This window comes from Schistocerca americana, chromosome 2, assembly GCF_021461395.2.
Source record: "Schistocerca americana isolate TAMUIC-IGC-003095 chromosome 2, iqSchAmer2.1, whole genome shotgun sequence".
NCBI lineage: Eukaryota > Metazoa > Arthropoda > Insecta > Orthoptera > Acrididae > Schistocerca > Schistocerca americana.
In genome coordinates, this window is record NC_060120.1 from 1,086,094,825 (window position 1) to 1,086,114,726 (window position 19,902).

A 19,902-nucleotide genomic window follows, 5' to 3' on the forward strand; every position below is an offset into this window, starting at 1 on the left:
TACACCTATAAATCCCTCATCCACCCCATCCTCTGTTACGCCCATCCCGCCTGGGTCTCGACCGCTCCTACCGTCTACAAGCCCCTTCAAATCCTGGAATGCCATGTGCTGCAACTTGCCTATTGCATCCACCTCCCATCCCACACGCGGATCCTCTACGACTTAATTCCTTTTCCTCCTCCTCTTCCTTGAACGTATACGGATCCTTAACACCTCCTGTAAACTTGATATCACTCACCTTCTTGTCTCTCCCACACTTTCCAACCCCTGTCCACTGCTGCACCTGTACACCTTCATCCCACCCACTCTCCATCTTACCACACTCCATACCCTTGCCCAAGGTGGCTTCCGCCAACTTCCCTTCCCAGATGATGCCCTCGTCCCCTCCATCTACCCCTCCTACCAGATTTAATCCTCCCCTTGCTCCTCCTGTGTTTTTCCTCCAGGCCACCCTCTTTCCCTCCTCACTTCCTCCCTCCCCTGTCTCTCTCCTCCTCCTCCCCGGGCTTTTACACCCCCATACCCTCTCCTCTCTCCCTCCCATCTTCTCTCCACCTGCCATCCTCCCCCCTCTCTACCCTCCCATATTTCCCTGTGGCAGGCTCCAACCCCCTTTTTTTCGTGCATTAGTTTGTGTATAGTGCGCCGAACATCGACATCATTGTGTTAGTGTTTCTTTTCGTCTTAATGCGACGGTGTTTCATCGTCAGTGCTCCTACGTTCACGTGTTCAACCGTCTGTCTACGTTTGTGCACTGGGCTGAACTTCCCTGTGCGACCACTGCCTTCCGTGAACGATTTCCTTTCTTCTTCATTTGTCTGTCTCCTGTTTTTATGCTACTTGTACATCTGTTTTTATGTCTTGATGTTTCTTGTGTGTTTTTTTCTGTGGCTGAAGACCGGCGTGGATAGGCCGCTGCCGGCCTACCTTTTGTAAAGGTATAAAATAACAATTTTTAAAAAAAGGACGGGGGATCACTGTAGCGAAGATATTTCCTGCAAAGGGGAAATCCATTGAGATAAGTGACTTTGACACAGAGCAGATTGTTATTACGCAGAGCCTGTGAACGGGCATCTCGAAAACGGAGAAACTGGTCGAATGTTCACGTGCTACTATCGTGAGCATCTACAGAATGAGGTAGAAGAACAGTGAACCTACCACTAGGGGCTAAATGATTGAACGTTCACGACTCTTCACAGAACGTGGGGTTTGGAGGGTTGTTTGCTCTGTAAAGTAGGACAGATGGTGACCTGTGGCATGTCTGCCAAAAGAGCACAGTGCTGGTGCACTCACAAGTGTTTCGGAGCGTACCAGTGATCGTACGTTGTGCAATATGGAGCTTCGCAGCTCTTCGGGTGAATCACACTTTCGCTGCACTAGGTCGATGGTCGTCTCCACAAACGCCGTCACAGAGGTGAACAGCGGCTCGAAACGTGCAGCGCGGCCCGGACGCAGGCTGGTGACAGCTGTATTATCCTTTGGGAGACATTCTCCTGCGCCTTACGTGGAACCTGTGGTAGTAATCGAAGACACGCTGACAGCTGCGAACCACCTGCATTCCTTGAAGCTCGATGTCTTCCCGACGGCGATGTCATCTTTCAGCGGTATAATTGTTTGTATCTCGGAGGCAGAACCGTGCAACAGTGGTTTGAGGAGCATTAGAGTGAACTCACGTTGATATCTCGGTGACCAAATTCGCCCGAAGTAAATCCTATGAAAGCCATTTGGGTCGGTGTCGAGTGCCACCATAGCGTTCGCAAAACAGCAGCTCGTTTTTTTAGGCAAATTACTCGCCCCGTGCGCAGACATTTAATGCCACATATCCTTATCCTTAATACACAGAACAGTGATGTATTTCGTTGCAAGGACGGACAAACAAGCTATTAAGCAGGTGTTCGTAATGTTTTGTAGTTCCACACACATTACCTTCGTGCACCTTTCGAAGTCTCTGTCTAAAGAAAAAAAGTTTTGTCGTTCAATTTCTTAAAAAAAGAAAGCCATATTGATATTTTCACATCTGTAAACGTTAAAAATTACTTGCGTCGGTTGGAAAATTCACCACACTGCCCACCGTAACTTACGGAAGTCCGCACTCTGTCGCGTTTAGTGGCTCCGGATACGTTGTGAGTATCCTGCCGTAGCTACACCACCTCGTATATTCGTTGACGCCGCCCACAAGTAAGTACTGTGTGTGGGCGCAATTCCGGGAGTAGATTCCGCGCAGGTTGCGGTGCCCGATGCGCAGTGACGAATGTTCGTACGAAGCGCCGGCCACGAGTTCAGTTTGCTCAGAAGGGGCGGCCGGCGCTGTTCGCCGGCTCTCACACTGCGGTCACGCAGTCGAGACGCACGACCTGCAGTATTTCTCAAATGATTCTACAGAAGCTATTCAGTAAAGAAATTTCATTTTTTTCGTTAGTTATAGTTTTATATGTCACCTTCACAATGACACGCACATCATTTACTTAATAGTCACGATTTCGTAAGACACACCGAGTGAGGTGGCGCAATAGTTGGTGCACTGGACTCGCATTTGGGAGGACAGTTCAAACCCGCCTCCGGCCTTCCAGATTTAGATTTACTGTGATTTCTCTAAACCGCTCGAGGCAAAAGCCAGGACGGTTCTTTTGAAAGGGCACGCCCTATTTCCTTCCACATCCTTGAGACAATCCGAACTTGTGCTCCATCCCTAACGACCTCGATGTCGACGGGACGTTAAACCCAATCTTCCTTCCTTTTTAAGTAAGACACGGACAAAAATAGGGACCGCTATAATTTTGCGTTTGGTGCATACTACATACATATTGAATGTTTCTTTAGGTTCGGAGATATCTGTCACGAGTCTCGAGAAAATTGATCCGATGTGGCACACTCGTTTGTGATCACGTGGGCCTGTGATAAACCTGGAATGAAATATCCGTAACATGCCTCATATTTCGTAAACGGTTTGAGATACCGAAACCAGATTTTGGCAAATGATAGCACTCAAAGAGGAGGGCATTTTGCTATATTGTTAACAATTTCATTACGGTTATCTTCATTATCTACCGTGTTATTCCAGTAATTAGGGACTTTTTCGATGAAAGAACGTAATTTTTAAGGTCCGTAGATAGCTCGTGAAATGAGAAATAATGTGGGTTTTGGAACAACACAAGTGAAGACATAACTCGTTTACATTTGTAGTGAAAATGCAGTTTTCTGTAAGCTGTTGATTTCACTTGTTCTTAGTTCCTCATTTAATAATCTTAATAAACCACTGTCTCAGAATTCTCTCGCGGTTGCGACTGCGCAATATGTTAGTGAAGCGATATTGTGTAAACTCTGCTGTGGTTTGAAAAAAAGAAGCAAATTTTAACATACATCAAGAGCAATATGTGGTTTTTAATCACACTCGCGACGCTTCTCTGGAAGTTAAGAATGGTTAACAAGTCAGGCATTTTCAGCGATTTTCTTTAGTACTAACCAAATCAGAGGTGACAGTGCATCCTTTCTGATGGTCTCCATGCAAGCGTGGGTGTGGAGGGGTCCTGCGTAATATTTACAACAACAAAAAAGAAAGTGAGTGTAGGCTTCAATTTAGAACAGCACTTCCGTTCCGCCGCTCGTATTGGCCTCGTGGCGCAGCCCGCTGCCCCCGCGTGCCCTGCCGACTGCACACGTTGCCGGCCGCCGGCCGCGTTGCTCGGCGTGCCCTCCGTCCTGTGACACGACCGACCAGGGACCCACGGCCCGCTCACCGGCTCACAGGGTGGCCTCTGTCTGTGCGATCGATACCTTATCTTATAATGGCCTTCCAGAAATCAATAACTGACGTCGCATCCGCAGATAGTGTGCTTCGCCTGCAGGACAAACACGTTATCAACACCTTCCACCCACACTGCGAGATACTGTTCGCCCGCGGAGCCGCCGAGGCTGAGTCAGGCGGGGTACGTGGGGACCCGCGCACCGAACGCCGCACCTCTGCGCTCTCCGGCTGCACTCTTGCTGCTGCTGTTGGATTTACGCTGCATTCTCGCTGCCGGAAAATCCACTTCTCCGACATACAGGTTGTAAAAACTCTCGTCGCACCACGGCGTTTAATGAACTTAGTTTTTCCTTAAAAACTTTAATTTCTGTGAAAAAAGAAAAATCCAACTTTTCGTTTCGCGTAATTTTTTAGTTCCGCAACGTTCCTCAACCGATTTTGAACAAGTATGCGGTTAATAAGTCTAGTTTTTGTACACACGGTAGTCGTTGTGAAATGGCGCTATTTGTCAACGACGTATATTTGATTTACAGATCTTGTAGGAAAAAAGTTTGATAGCAGGTAGCTTAGTATCAGATACGTTCTAGACCACACACTGTTACAAGTGAAATATAACTAAAAGCACAAAAAACCTGTTGAAATGATATTGACACTGACATCTGTATCCGTCCACAACTGAATGCTCGTTATCGAATGGCGCCAATGTCACAATTGCAAACCTACGGAGCTGGCGCGGAATTAGCTTAGTTAAGGCAAGTATCAAACACTACAAGATGTAAAAAACGAATTACTGGCGATCAATCAGTTCTAGTGTCGGTCCCTTGTGTTATATTAACGATCCACACCTGGGAAAATCCAAATACGACGTGGCGCGCGAAAAACCGACCCCTGCTACCAGACTAGCTGCTCATTTTCGCCCGACAGTTGTCCTCTACCATTTCGAAGCTCTTGCGACTACGTTCTGTATTGTTAACATTACTTTATCATCTAGTTACTACATGTTTATCTACCTGTTGTTGTACCAGCTCGTGGCTTGCAAGAGTTCGTGCGTAACTGGTGATCACCCTGTACTCCGGGCCGATATTTTTACGTTAGCGACGACCGATTATGCCGGACAATCGTCTGTTACGATTTTTCAATGAACCACAATTGGCATTATGAAAGGCAAACAATAATTTGTTGTCCACATCTTACAATTAGTAGAAAGTGCATTTTGCTTTTGCAATTAGAAGAATAAATAAACCTAAGACGACACTTTGCTGTGCATGGACTGTAATAAAAGCTTGCAACATTGTACTTAATTCTTTCCTAGTTGGAGATGAAGAAAGACTAAAAAATATAATTACATTTACAGATGTTTCCATACCTTAGTTTGACTAATGCGGTTCTGTAGTTGCGGGAAAGTGTAGTACCACAAGGTATAAATAATTACATGCTTTCGATCGACTTATCTCAACTTTCAAGAAACTGTACATAGCTCCTTCGAATAGTATCTATTTTAGGAAATTAATGTAATGAAACCAAGGCTAAGTGGAACTGTATTTTTTGTCTTGACGGTAAGAAAGGTTGAAGTCGGTGTCTGCTTAGAATCGTCTCTGAATTGTGTCCACAGCTCGCAACAAACATATGCGTCTCATCATTTGGCACCCCCCCCTCAGTTTTGGTCCCCAGCAGCCCTCCTGACACGTCACGTCACGTCACGTCACGTCCCGTACTGAAACCTCGCAGTCGTGGCGCCTCGGCACCCCAAGCAGCGGCTTGTGTCGCCCCGGACCTGCACTAAATCATGCGTGTGATGTCTATCTCCCCAGTGAAGGCTGATTTGTCACGTTCACAGGTCTCGTTTCCGACCGCTTACTAGATTGTGGTTAGAGCCGTTCCAAAGCTCACCATAGAAAGTGAATATTTTTCTTTGTCGTATTGTGCTTCGGACATTAGGATGTGACTCCTTTTGAGTGAAACATTGTTTTCAAAAATCCTTCAGCCGTGCAGTTTGTTTTTGAATTTCGGTGTAGTCAAAACGCAGGGCCTACACATTGAGCCGTGAAAAAAATTGAGGATATTAATAAAAGAGAAAATGTTGATTTGAGGATGATAGTTCCGCTCAGCGAACGTTAGAGTTGTGCTGCGAGGTCGTGGTGGTTCTGCAGGCCGGATGGAAAACGATGTCTGGAGGTCTGAAGACTAAAATCACAACAGAAATCAAAATGTGATTCATACCAGCTGAACACGTTAACGTATTAGTCGTGTCAACGTTGCTCGATCCTAGATTCAAGAACATATGCTTTAGCACATTCGAAAGCAATCGAAAGCTTCGAGGATTTGTTTGCAGCTGGCTCAAAATGGCTCTGAGCACTATGGGACTCAACTGCTGAGGTCATAAGTCCCCTAGAACTTAGAACTACTTAAACCTAACTAACCTAAGGACATCACACACATCCATGCCCGAGGCAGGATTCGAACCTGCGACCGTAGCGGTCACGCCTAGAACCGCTCGGCCACTTCGGCCGGCGTTTGCAGCTGTTGGAAACACTGTCAGTGAGGATGGCCAACACGCTACAGGAAAACAGAGAAAATAAATTTGATTTCCGGAGTGAACATTATAAAACAGCACAGAAGAGAATAATTTGAAAATAGGAACAGGAATACCTAGCATCATAGTTGAGTTAGTATCTGGAAGATCGACTTCTACGTCTTCAGCCAGATCCGTGGGAAGTATGCGGTCACGTCGTCAGTAGTACCTACCCAAAGCTACAAAAAACTTCATTTACACAGGGTGTCCCTGGAGGAATGGTAGGTATTCGTGGACATTACAGGAAAGTACGGTAAACGTGGGCTCTAAAATGCACACGTGAAGAGTTATCAGCACTACCTCACCGTTGATACTGTGAAACAAGACTCTTCTACTGCAAGCTCTTTGCTTTCCATACTTTGAGAGAAGGTAGTACGGATCAGAACAAAAAAATTTGCCCCGTAAACATGGACTCTAAAATGCATACGTTAAGACCTATGAGCCCTCAGTAGAAGGTATGTCTTAGATGAACAAGTGCCCATACCTCTCAAGATAGGCACTTTAGGGCCCGTGTCTAGTGGACAGTTTTTGTCTCGTCTCGGTCCGTCCTACCTCCTCTCAAAATATGGAAAGCAAAGAACTTTCACTAAAAGAGGTTTGTTTCAAAGTCTCTAAGATGAACAAGTGCTCATACCTCTTAAAGAATGCGTTTCGGTGCCACTTTAACTAGACTTCTTCCTACCATATCCCTGAATACTGACCATCACTCGCGCGACACCCTCAATATTTGAGCTGTTCTGCGACACGGTCATTTTCTGATAGACTGTTCTCACAAGCAGCAACGCTGTGCACTGCTCTCAAAAGTGTTACTTTGACAGTCTGTGGAGAAAAAGTTGTAGAATATGTACTGTTAATTATTGCTGCATTTGTTGATTATTGAATATATTTTTTGTTGCTTTCTCCGCGATTCTGTAAACCGATCGTTTACCATTGATGTTTTGAGCTCGATTATTATGAGCTATCGATCTTTGGAGTCGAAGTCAGCACTGATGATTCGCCAACATCGCTCATCCTTAGTGAGGAGTGCAGCAGTATTGATAACGTTGTGCATGGATGAAGGCGGAAGTTGGTTGACTGGCAGTGGCGCTGGCAGCAGCGCGTGTGGTGTTTGGCTGCAATACGGAGCAGGCGATCAGAGAGATGTCGGGTCGCCGAATAGAGTGGACACGGATATCTTGGACGACAGACGTCAAAAATGCCCTCCGCATACTGGGTAGGGGGTGCGGGCGCCAGTATCGAAACTGAGGCCTTCAGCTTGATGGCAGTAAAAATGAGACATACGGTTTTGTACCATTAAAACGAACAGAATAATGGGACTGAAATGTAAGACCAGAGGGTTGGATGGCGACAGCGCGGCTGTACTGTGGGCCTGTACGCTTGCCGCGCGCACTCTGATCGGAATGACGTGTCGCGCGGCCACAGTGCCCAGTAGGAGGCGTCAGAGGTGTCGAGGTGTGGCCCGGCTAGTTCTCTGAAACGCGCTGCACCTGCGTACAGCGAGCGCCCATACATGACTGTGTCAACACTGTGCTTCTCTCTACTTTTGCAGGAGACATGGCGAGAACGTGGACCAAGTTCCAGCTGCTTCTGTGGAAGAACTGGGTGCTCCAGATCAGGCATCCACTCCAAACAGTGCTGGAGATTCTCATTCCAGTTATTTTCTGCCTTCTCATTGTGCTCGTCCGGAGCATCGTGGATCCGACAACTTACAACGAACCCACGACGTACGACTTCATCCTCCCAGACAACGGCACCGTACCAGAGTGAGTATATGTATAATCACAGCTGCTTCGGTCCGACCTTAACGCCTCCCTATAGGAGATGTCCGAGTGTCACCCTGTCAGGCTTCGCACGGTCTGTGACAAGCAATCACTGAGATAACGTTTACGACTGGGATCTAAAAGTTGAAAGCTAAAATGAAGCACGTAATGGAATTAGAAACCGCCACGAACACCATCCTATGCTCTACAAAAATGTAGTATTCCTGAATGGTAGCCATCTTTACATCGATGAAACTACATATGAAATGTACTGTATCTGATTCGAGCGCATAGATTAATACTTTTTAAAAACGCTGGAGATTACCCAGTGTGTTCACTTCTTTACAGGAACAGATGCAAAAGATCACGTTTTATCTTTCTGTAAGAACACTGTTTCCATAATTAATGTACCTGAAACTTCCTGGCAGATTAAAACTGTGTGCCGGAAGGAGACTCGAAATCGGGTCCCCAGTTCGAGTCTCGGTCCGGCACACAGTTTTAATCTGCCAGGAAGCTTTATATCAGCACACACTCGGCTGCAGAGTGAAAATCTTATTCTGTATTAATGTACCTGCCCCACGTACCGTCTACTAACACATGGATGTACATAAACTCATTCTCCTAACACTGTGTTATCAACACGATGTATACGCGCCTTTTGTACGCGCACAGTTCGTTGTACTATGCTAATGTTTGATAACGATTCTGTTCACTGACACATCTCCAAATAACGACGCACACCGAGTGTCCTGGATCACAGGTAATCTCTTCTTCCACTTACTATAATACACACTACCCAGTTGTCCTCCTCATCGTTGCTTCCTTAACACTGTAAGCCATTGTTTGTTAAGCAAAGTTAAGTTTGTTAGGCCCAGACACTGCCACTTCTGTGGTATTGTAGTTCGATTTGTTGGCTTCTAATGAGGATACCCCGGGCTCCGTTTGCTGCCAAAAATTCTTCCATGGTTGGAAGATCTGGAGCGAGCAGCCCTCAGACTTGTGAGATGAATGAGAAGCTGCTTGAATAAGCGAGAGGCGAATTTGAGACACAATTCGTCCAAGTGGCGTCAGAGTGCACAGCTTGCATACGCAATTTATTTATTGCGTTTTCCTGTCGTATATTTCTATTGTTCGCGTGCATTATTTTATTTGTGACACACTGAACCAATATTACTTTACGAAGACTCGTGTAGGAGATATCTGGGTTGTTTGCGCGTTGTGGGATGGTTAGACCTCTTGTGTTGTGGGTTTTCTGTATACTGAAAACCTGTGTTGGTGGTTTTCATGTTATTGTGATCTCTAGGAAGTGTATTTTTTTCTTTGTCTGTCTTTCAACTGTGATGAGGATGTTTGGGTGGGCAGTATTAATGGCTCGTCTAACTTTAATATCCTGTCATGCTTTTTCTCTAGTAAGCAAATTATCTCATCAACCATTAGTGACTTACTGGCTAATATCTTCCTTGACCATACCGAAATCAAAATCGATGAATAAATAATACACCGTAACTTTTATAAGGTAATCTGTTGTTGCCACTATGTTGATGACATAATTTGCTTGGTATATGAACACACGATGAGATACTACAGTTACACTGCCATATCAATACTTTCAATCCAAATATCGACTTCACACTTGACACCGAAACAGACCAAAAAATAAATGAACTTCCTAGACATCACACCAAAACCGGATCTCAATATACAGAAATCCTATAACAACCAGTACAGCAATTTTAACAAAAAACACAACTGAGACTAAACACACACAACAATGTTTCAGCACAACGCACCAGTAATGCTCATACAGTAGTGGATACACAAGATAAAGAAACCAAAAACACCAGGAAAACATGGGACACGCGAACATTTGACAACAAAATATCCACAGAATAGGAAGCATTACGGCAAAACAAGGAATACATGTGGCACAGAAAACAGTCAGTAATCTACAGAGCAGAAATTCAGCAAAGTAGGTATGTATTAATTTACCTGCCAATATTGCGAATCAGTATATGTGGGACAGATGTATCGAAGCATTTCAGTGGAGGTCCCTTTATTGAAACAAAAAACAGATTTGAAAGTGTCAGAATTTGTAAATGATTTCTCCGCCCATTCAGTGTAACATTCATGGCACTAAACCCGCGTTCTCATTCAGCCGTAGATATAGGTATAATGTCGACTGCTTTCGTAAGTTATTTCATAGAAGTGGAAATGTGCTGAGGACTTTCTTCATAGATTCGGAAATCTTTACTAGTGGCGCACAAGTGCTTACACTTATTTTAAAATCCACCTTCTTACATAAACGACGAATTGACATGACACCACACAACACACGTTCATACTCGTCTGAAAGCCATGTGTGTGAGTTTAATACGGGTGCGTCCGAAAAGAAATCCAGGTTCTCATCGCGAGATGGTTCTTTAATTATGACTCCTTTGAAAGTGCGCTTTCGTCCAACTCTTTTACTATAATCCTAATTTGCGGGGTATCATTTGTTTTCTGTGTTTCAGTAGTTTTTATAGCCACGTCAATTTCTTGTTTTGCTTGAAGGATCGAAGAATTTCTGTTTTGCGGAACTTCTAAGCTCTAGGGCCTTATAAACACAATTAATTCCATTAAAGCAACCACTTTGTGAAACATTTTAATAAACTTTCAAATTTAGATCTATGACTAAGTGATCGGGAACCATCACAACTCATTTTGTCAAAAAGAGGGAGAAGAGAACTATGGATTCCAAGAAGGGCTCGAACAGCATTAAGTGACAAAGCAACCTCACGTACGATGAAAAACACAGCCTAGTTTTCATAGCTGAGGATAATTCTCGTGAAACACGCTTTAGTAGTCTCTGATTTTTGAGATTTTGGAGAAAACGGAGAATGTAAGGAAGCAAAAAAAGTCTGTATATGGTTCATATCTGCCACATCATTCGGACAGCAAGTTCCATTTTGTTGTTCATACAATGCACGACAAGTATTTCTTATGTAAATGATTAGTGCAGCATCTACCCATTTGTAATGTGAAAGCATTCTTGATGCACCGTCTCTTGCGATACCTGCAAGATGGTTTTTAGTACATTGTATTTAAAGTTGTACTTTTCAAGAGCTGCTAACAGTGTACTGAAAATACCTTTTCCTGTCCCTTTTTGTAATTGAGCAATATAGAAAAAATAATTGCAAGCAACTCCCTCAAAGGACAAATGTACATATATTAGTAAGCAGGTCGTTTTGGAAATCTTACTTTCGCCCATCATGATACTAATGTTTATACCTGATTCTGTAAGGAAGTGAGCAATATTAATTTTCATTTCTTCTCCTATTAACAAAAGGGTATTTTGGCATGTATGGTTAGAATGAACCATATTAGCGACTGATAAAACGTTAAACTTCTGTGGTTCGATTGCAGTAGCCAACAGTGAAAATCTAACTGGATGAAAAAGTTTTTGCTGACTGCTTCGACTACGCTGACTACGAAGACGAATTGAATTAGCTCTCGTTTCCAAGTGAAAGGGTGATGCATTTAATTGTAATTATATTTTATTAAGATTCATTATCAATCCCTTCCCATATAGGGTTCGAAAACCTGTTGATGGTAGACAAAGCGATGGAGTTTGATGCAACAATAGCTGTGTGTATTTTGTTGCCATTTTATCCCGCGCTCGTAACAACAGAGAGAAGGGGAAGATGAAGGAAGGAACAGTATGTTACAAGCTGTGTCCTGTTTGTGTGGTGGAAGAACGTGTTACTGTAGTTACTGGGGTGGTCACTGTAATGCTTGTGATTCAATATGCCTCGCAAATGCGTAGACAGAGCTGAACATTCTTGCTACATTTACGGACAGGCTACACTCAAATCGCAAAGGAGGCCAACAATGCCATATATTAGGAAGGCGTGGAGATTGTACTTTGGCTGTGAAATCGGGGACAAGGAAAAGCCCTGGCCCCTCACGTATGTTGCATATCTTGTGTCTTGAGTAAAATATCTTCCATGGGCTTTGCTATACCCGTGGTCTGGCGAGGAACATCAAACCATGTGAATGATTGTCATTTTCGTGTGACAGTTCCGTTAAGACACGGCGTTTCTTGACATACCGGGACCGCGCGGCCAGTGACTCACGGTCACTGGTATCCCGCTCCTGTCCCACGTGACTGCGGTAGTGACGAGGACGGCAGCGAAACTAGTGCTACAACGTCACTTGCAAAACCCAATTTTTCCAAAGATCCTGATTTTTTGTGTAACGATGAGGGGACAGAGATTCACAAAATAACACAGTGCGAACTTAATGACCTAGTGAGAGATCTGGGATTGACGAAAGGTAAAGATGGACTGCTCGCGTCAAGACTACAACAATGGAATTATCTTGACAAGACGGTAATTGTGACCGCGTTGCGTAACCGCCGTTTGCCATTCCCTCTATTTTTCGAAACTAAAGGAACTTGGATTTTTTGTAGTGACGTACAGGGACGAATGGCAGCTATGGGCATTGACTATAAAAGTGATCAGCGGACGTTGTTCATTGACTTCTGCAAAGTAAGTCTCAAGTGTGTGCTGTTGCATAATGGCAACGTGTTACCATAGATTTCGATTGGGTATGCACCTTACGTGAAAGTAATATATGATAACATGAAACAATTGTTATTGCTATTGAACCATGACAAGTTTAAATGGCAGGTTTCATTGGATGTAGAAGTCGTAAGCGACACAAAACGGCTGCACCAAATCCTATTGGATATCCGCACCAAAGCCCTTCATTATAAAAAGAAAGATTGGCTTAAGCGTCAATCACTGGAATGAAGATCTGTGTTATACGCGAAGCACTTGTCGAATTCAAGAACATAGTTCTCCCTGTTCCATATGTAAAATTGAATCCATTAAGAAACTTCGATAAGGCCATGGACAAAATGGAGGAGCACTTCTCTATTTGCGTGAGAATATTCTACGTATTAGTTTGAGAAAATAAAAGAGGGGATTTTTGTGCTTTCCCAGTTTTCAAACTGTACGAAGATGAGCATTTCAACACTATCTTCACAGTTGATGAAAAGTTTGTATTTATTCTAGCGGCCACAAACTCTCTAGGAAGAGGGTGCAAAACCATAATGATCTCGTGGAAAACCATCTGCACTGCTACAATAGACTGGGCTGCAACATGTCCTTAAAGCCATACCTCGTACATTCCCACTTGGATTTCTTTCCTGACAACTGTGGTGCTGTAACCGGCTAGCACGGTGAATGCTTCTGCCGGCAAATTTCGGACTTGGGAATGAGATACCAGGGAAAGTGGTGTGCGTCAGTGCTCGATGCTAGTCAGGGAATCACCAGCAACAGACTAAAAAAACAAACGCCAAGCAAAATGGTTGCGCCTTCAAGGCCCTTCCTCCGAGTCATAACATCGAAGTAAATACACGCATCAGCTTACACAGGCAATAACGTAAAGTTATTTATTTTAGCGAAAATACATTTTTAAATCCGTAGAGACGCATAACACATCATCCGAAATTGTGCTAAACGCATTCTCCGAAAATTATTTCTAGCAGTTAGTTCATGAACCTAGTCGATTAGTGAACGTTTGGAAAAAACACCTCTTAGCAACAAATAATCCTGAGCTAGTAACGAGCATCAAAACGGATGCGGGGATTAGCGAACACAGGGTTGTCGTAGCGAGACTGAATATTGGAACCACCAAAAATAAGCTAAAAATATACCTATTCAAAAAAGCAGATAAAAATTCACTTGACGCCTTCCTGAGAGGCAATCTCCACTCCTTCCAAATTAACATGCAAGTATAGACCAGATGTGGCTTGAATTCAAAGAAATAGTATCGACAGCAATTGAGAGATTTGTACCAACGAACGACGGAGCTAATCCCTCACGGCACACAAAACGGGTCAGAACGCTGTTGCAGAAACAACGAAAAAACCATGCCAAATTCAAACGAACGCAAAATCTTCGAAATTTAGTGCGTACATCAATGCGAAATGCTTATAATAGTTTCCACAACGAAACTTTATGTCGAGACGTGGCAGAAAATCCAAAGAGATTCTGGTCATATGTAAAGAATACTAGCGGCAAGACAGTCAATGCCTTCTCTGCGCTACAGCAGTGCAAACACTATGGACTACAGTGCTGCGAAAGCAGAGTTACTAAACACAGCCTTTCTAAATTTCTTCACCAAAGACGACGAAATAAACGTTCCAGAATTCGAATCACAAACAGCCGCCAACATGAGTAACTTAAAAGTACACTTCGGAGTAGTGAAGCAACTTAAATCACTCAACAAAAGCAAGTTCTGGTCCAGGCTGTTCACCAATTAGGTTCCTTTTAGAGTACGCTGATGCAGTAGTTCCATACTTAAGAATCATATACATCGCTCGCTCGACGAAAGATCCTTGGTTGTAACAGCCAAGTAACTAGCTACTGTGTGAATGATGGATTTAATGAAAGCAGATTCAAGTATTAAACCTGTACAGATTAGAAGTTTAATTTTAATTCATGTACATAATTTTACTGTTTATTGACTGAGGATCATTAAAAATAATGAAACTCATGTCTTTCTAATTACATTTTTGTAATGTGTTTATCCGGTATCTTCCGCACCCAGGAGGATCCCGTTTTTTGTGTCTATGGAATGAATAATTAATATAATCTAAGCCTTACCCAAAGACTGGAAAGTTCCACAGGTCACACCAATATTCAAGAAAGGTAGTAGGAGTAATCCGCTAAATTACAGGCTAATATCGTTAACGTCGATATGTAGCAGAATTTTGGCACATATATTGTGTTAAAACATTATCAATTACCTCGAAGAGAATGGTCAATTGACGTACGGATTTAGAAAACATCGTTTCTGTGAAACACAACTAGCTCTTTACACATACGAACTGTTGATTGCTATTGACAAGGGATTTCAAATTGATTCTGTATTTCTAGATTTCCAAAAGGCTTTTGACGCTGTACCACCCAAGCGGGTTGTAGTGAAATTGCGTGCTTATAGAATATTGTCTCAGTTATGTGACTGATTCGTGATTTCCTGTCAGAAACGTCACAGTTCGTAGTAATTAACGGATAGTCATCGAGTAAAACAGAAGTGATTTCTGGTGTTCCCCAAGATAGTGTTATAGGTCCTTTGCTGTTCTTTATCTTAGCCGTCTCAGGTTTTTTGCAGATGATGCTGTCGTTTATCGTCTAGTAAACTCATCAGAAGCTCAAAACAAATTGCAAAACGATTTAGAAAATATATCTGAATGGTGCGAAAATTGGCAATTGACCCTAAATAATGAAAAGTGTGAGGTCATCCACAAGAGTGCTAAAAGGAATCCTTTAAACTTCGGTTACACGATAAAGCAGTCTAATCTAAAGGCCGTAAATTCAACTAAATGCCTAGGAACTACAATTACGAACAATTTAAACTGGAAATAACACATAGAAAATGTAGTGGGGAAGGCAAACCAAAGACTGCGTTTTATTGGCAGAACACTTAGAAAATGTAACAGACCTACTATAGAGACCGCCTACACTATGCTTGTCCGCCCTCTTTTGGAGTACTGCTGCGCGGTATGAGATCCTTACCAAATAGGATCAACGGAGTGCATCCAGAAAGTTCAACGAAGAGCAGCACGTTTCGTTTCATCGCGAAGTCGGGGAGGGAGTGTCACGGACATGGTACAAGCTGTCAGTGAACGCCATTAAAACAAAGGCGTTTCTCGCTGCCGCAGTATCTTCTCGCGAAATTTCTATCACCAACTTTCTCCAACTCCGGGGAAATTGAGTAAGTACTTGCGTATCTTCTGGTTGGCGCCAAACAATTTGTACATGGGAACACGTATGCGGCAAGAAGAGGAATCCGCGAAAACGTCGACATCGATACGGAGGAAATCAGGGACGCAGTCAACTTTTTCCGTCGAGGCAGCATTATACTGTATATGTACTGAGGTACCAGTGATACACGCGCGTTGACTACTGTATTTGATGCTTTTCAGGAGGACAGAGAATCATTCACCCCTAAACTTACTTGCATCTGCGTCAAAGGACATCAGAGAGTGCACAGGGTGCTCGTTGACATGCAGCTGCAACGAGGTACAACTTAATGGTTGACTGATGCATTCTAGACAAGTAGACTTGGCAACAGCGCATGACCTCATCCAAGATGGCGGCTTTTGCCGAGAATATAGGTTAATTGAACTACGTTCACTAACCTAACCCCCAGAAAAAATGGCAGGAATTTAGAATTTTGGCGGGAAAAATATTTCAATTGGGCTACGTCCACTAACCTAACCCTTGAGAAAAAATGGCGGGAAGTTTGAATTTTGGCGGGAAAACAGGTCAGTTCTGCTATGTGCACTAACCTAAGCCTCCAGAAGAAAAAAAATGGCGGGAAGTTTGAATTCCAACAGGATAATGCATGCAAAACCTTACTTGTCTTTATTATTATTCAATAGTATTCATTATCATTTATTATTATTCATTATCATTTATTATTATTTATTATTATTGACCTGCCTCCACTAGAAAATTTCCTCCAAATTCAAATTCCAGCACGATAATGGCTGCAAAATCGTTCTTCTCTTTATTATTGTTCACTATCATTCATCACTTATTATTATTATTTATTGTTATTATTGGCCTACCTCCACTAGAAAATTGCCCCAAATTCAAATTCCAACACGATAATGTCTCGAAAACCGTACTTCAATTTTTTATTGTTTATTATCATTTATTATTATTATTTATTCAAGATGTCCGATTTTCTCGGCCAGAAAGCCATTTGCATTACATCCATAGCAAAAATCTATCACAAGTTCAAATCCCAACACCATAATCGATCACACGTACGAGCTTCCGCGGTCACTTACCCATTTTCACTGGTGACCTATCAGAATCGCATCAAATAATAAAGTGCACTTATAGTAAGCTAGGTCACGTCCTTTGATTTTGCAGGGGAAAGGGACTGAAGTCTTTACTTCAAGCAGTGCGGTTATCACTTGTTCTCCAACACAATCAGTACACATCTTCGATATCCCAGTGCAGTCGTCACGACGTCCACGCTACAACTGAATTAGTTGAGATCGTCGCCGCACCTGCCCCCTCTCCAAGGCGCCACGGTCGCCGAGTGAGCGGTGGCACAGGCCCGGCGCCACGGGTGAGGCGGCTCTGGCCCCCCGGCCAGCGCGTGCTGTGGCCTGCGGCGGTGCACTGGGGGCTGCCCGCGCTACCCGCTGGACCGGCGATCGCTCCCACGTCGTAAACATGTTTCCGCTGGACACGCTGGAACTTGGCGAGTTTGGCGTCACAATGGTCCCTTGTCTGTTCACCACGTATATTCGTCGCCTCTGCACGTTTCCTGCAAAAATTATTTGCCTCGGAGCTGAATCACACAATGGTCGGCCGTTCCACAAAGAACGCCCTACCACACTTTTGGCGCGAAAGTTGTTTTCCTGGGCACGTTCAAACCCGTCGATGCCGACCGTTCACCACCCACCCGACAACGTCGTGCTACACTTTTGGCGCCAAAGTTTGCTCAACAGTTTAATCCGCCATGACTGAACAAGAGCACGTTTGCTCACCGCAAGACCTCTCGCTAAGTCAATTCACTCTCTCTCGCGCCGCGCTGCCGCCTCGCTCACGTCCGACTGCTTACGTCACACACCCTCGATCGCCCCCTCCATACACACGATGGACGTAGTCTTCTGTAAATATGCTAACACCCACATCGCGCATCTAACCTATCAATCACCTAAGTACTTAATTCCATTTCAATTTTAATCATATCAAATAATTCAATTTACAATTTCGTATACGTTTGCGAAGGTGTTCAACTACCTACATTAAAATACGTTTAGAGGACCAGACCACAACCTCTTCCTAAGAACCCTCACCGAGTTTGAATTCTGTCAGTAAAAGAAAACGTCGCTTGCGCTTTCGCTGCCAACCTAAGAAAATTGTGCGTAAAGAAAGGGCACTTTTACTAACCTCATCCACCTGACCACCACATCCTCCTACCATCAGGCGCCAAGTGTGCAATCTGCCAGTAGAGAAACCTCACTCGGGTCTTCACTACCGACGTAAGAAAATTGCTGTAAATGAAGCCCGCCGCAGCCATCACTTCCTAGGGGGTGGATGTTAAAAGCACTGCGCTAGGCTGATGGAAGGAGGAAAGAGTATACTTTACTTATTTGGAAGCAATTTATTTAGGGATGGAGTATATATACCACAGAACACACGCTCTGACGTGCCCCCACAGCATACAGACCTGCAAACTACTCCTCCATAACTCATGTATAATGCTCTACACAAACGCTTGCTAATTCTAAACCGTGCAAAAATTCACTGAACAGCCTACAGACATGTGAAGCACACCTAAATAATTCAAGACATTCACGCCCATAGAACGGAACAAATATTAATTTCTCTAAAAAATAATCCATCTAAAATACCATCCTCCCTAATCGTAAACTGTTCAAAATCATACACATGTCTTTATTTAAACAACTAGACATAGACAGCACCAGCACCCTCTGTATTCACCACTCAGTCCATTGTCCATCTTACTTAGTACACAGGACAACCCCTCTGACATCGGAATATGTGAATAGTTTGACATATCTTTTTGAAACTTTTGCATCTCATAGGTTTTCATATGTAAGGCTGACCTAAGGCAGGTTCTGATTTTCAGTAGTGCACTACACTTGGCAACACAACCACACCCATCAAGATATTCGTTCCAATCCGGGCCTTTAACTCCTCTACAGATAAATTTCTTCAGTTATTTGTTGACTCACTCACAGTCTGACCAGATTGTCGTTTCTGCGCAAAAACCGCTCTGGTTGCGCTGTGCTGCTCGGGGAAGTAAGGAAGGACTGCACTCTATTTATTTCGGGCCCTTTTATTTAGTCATGAAGTATATTTGTCACACAACACCCGCAGCCCACAAACACGTAAACAACTCCTTGCCGGCCGCGGTGGTCTCGCGGTTCTAGGCGCGCAGTCCGGAACCGTGCGACTGCTACGGTCGCAGGTTCGAATCCTGCCTCGGGCATGGATGTGTGTGTTGTCCTTAGGTTAGTTAGGTTTAAGTAGTTCTAAGTTCTAGAGGACTGATGACCACAGCAGTGGAGTCCCATAGTGCTCAGAGCCATTTGAACCAGCCAACTCCTAATTTCACCACACAATAGCAAACTGCTCTTAAACAAAGCAGTACACAATATCCACAGATCAGCTCTGTACTCTTAAACTCTCCAAATAACGCACAGCACAGTGCACAGACATGCTCGCAAAATAGTGCAACAGACGCGCCCAAACACCCTCACCCAATACCCTGCCACCAGCTGCCAAACCGACCAAAAGTCTCTGCTCAGCCTACCCCAAACATGACCCCCTCATAGTCGCATTCGCGTCTAACACCGGAGAAATTGATATCACCTATGCGCCTTAGATTACGCTCCAAGGCAGGCTGCGCGCGCGTGCGGCCGGCGGGAGGGGGGGTTCCAGAACCTCCACCCAAGTTCAGCTTCTGCGCGCTCGTGACAGCCGACCAGAAAGGGCGCTCTCCTCTGACACATGTGAAAGCTACTTTGTTCTTTTCATGTATACCGCCAGCGTCTCAGGTGTGGACCTGCCTCTGCAGACGGCTCCCAGGAGCCGGTCCCACCGGCTGGTGGACCAAACATCGAGCATAGAATACTTGTCCCGACGTAATGCGTGCTTGGTCCACCCGCGAACCCTATCGCGGATGCTGCATATGGTGGATCTGCCCCCGGACACAGCTCCAGATTTTAACGAAATTGCTTTTATTTTCGTTAAAGATAGTATAATAATTATTATTGCTTTTAGTTA

The 19,902-nt window shown here is 44.0% G+C and overlaps 1 pseudogene; it reads left to right on the forward strand.

Annotated features, from left to right (window-relative positions):
* The first annotated feature begins 7,871 nt into the window (after positions 1 to 7,871).
* LOC124594685 overlaps positions 7,872 to 19,902 on the forward strand; it is a 187,040-nt pseudogene continuing 175,009 nt past the window's right edge.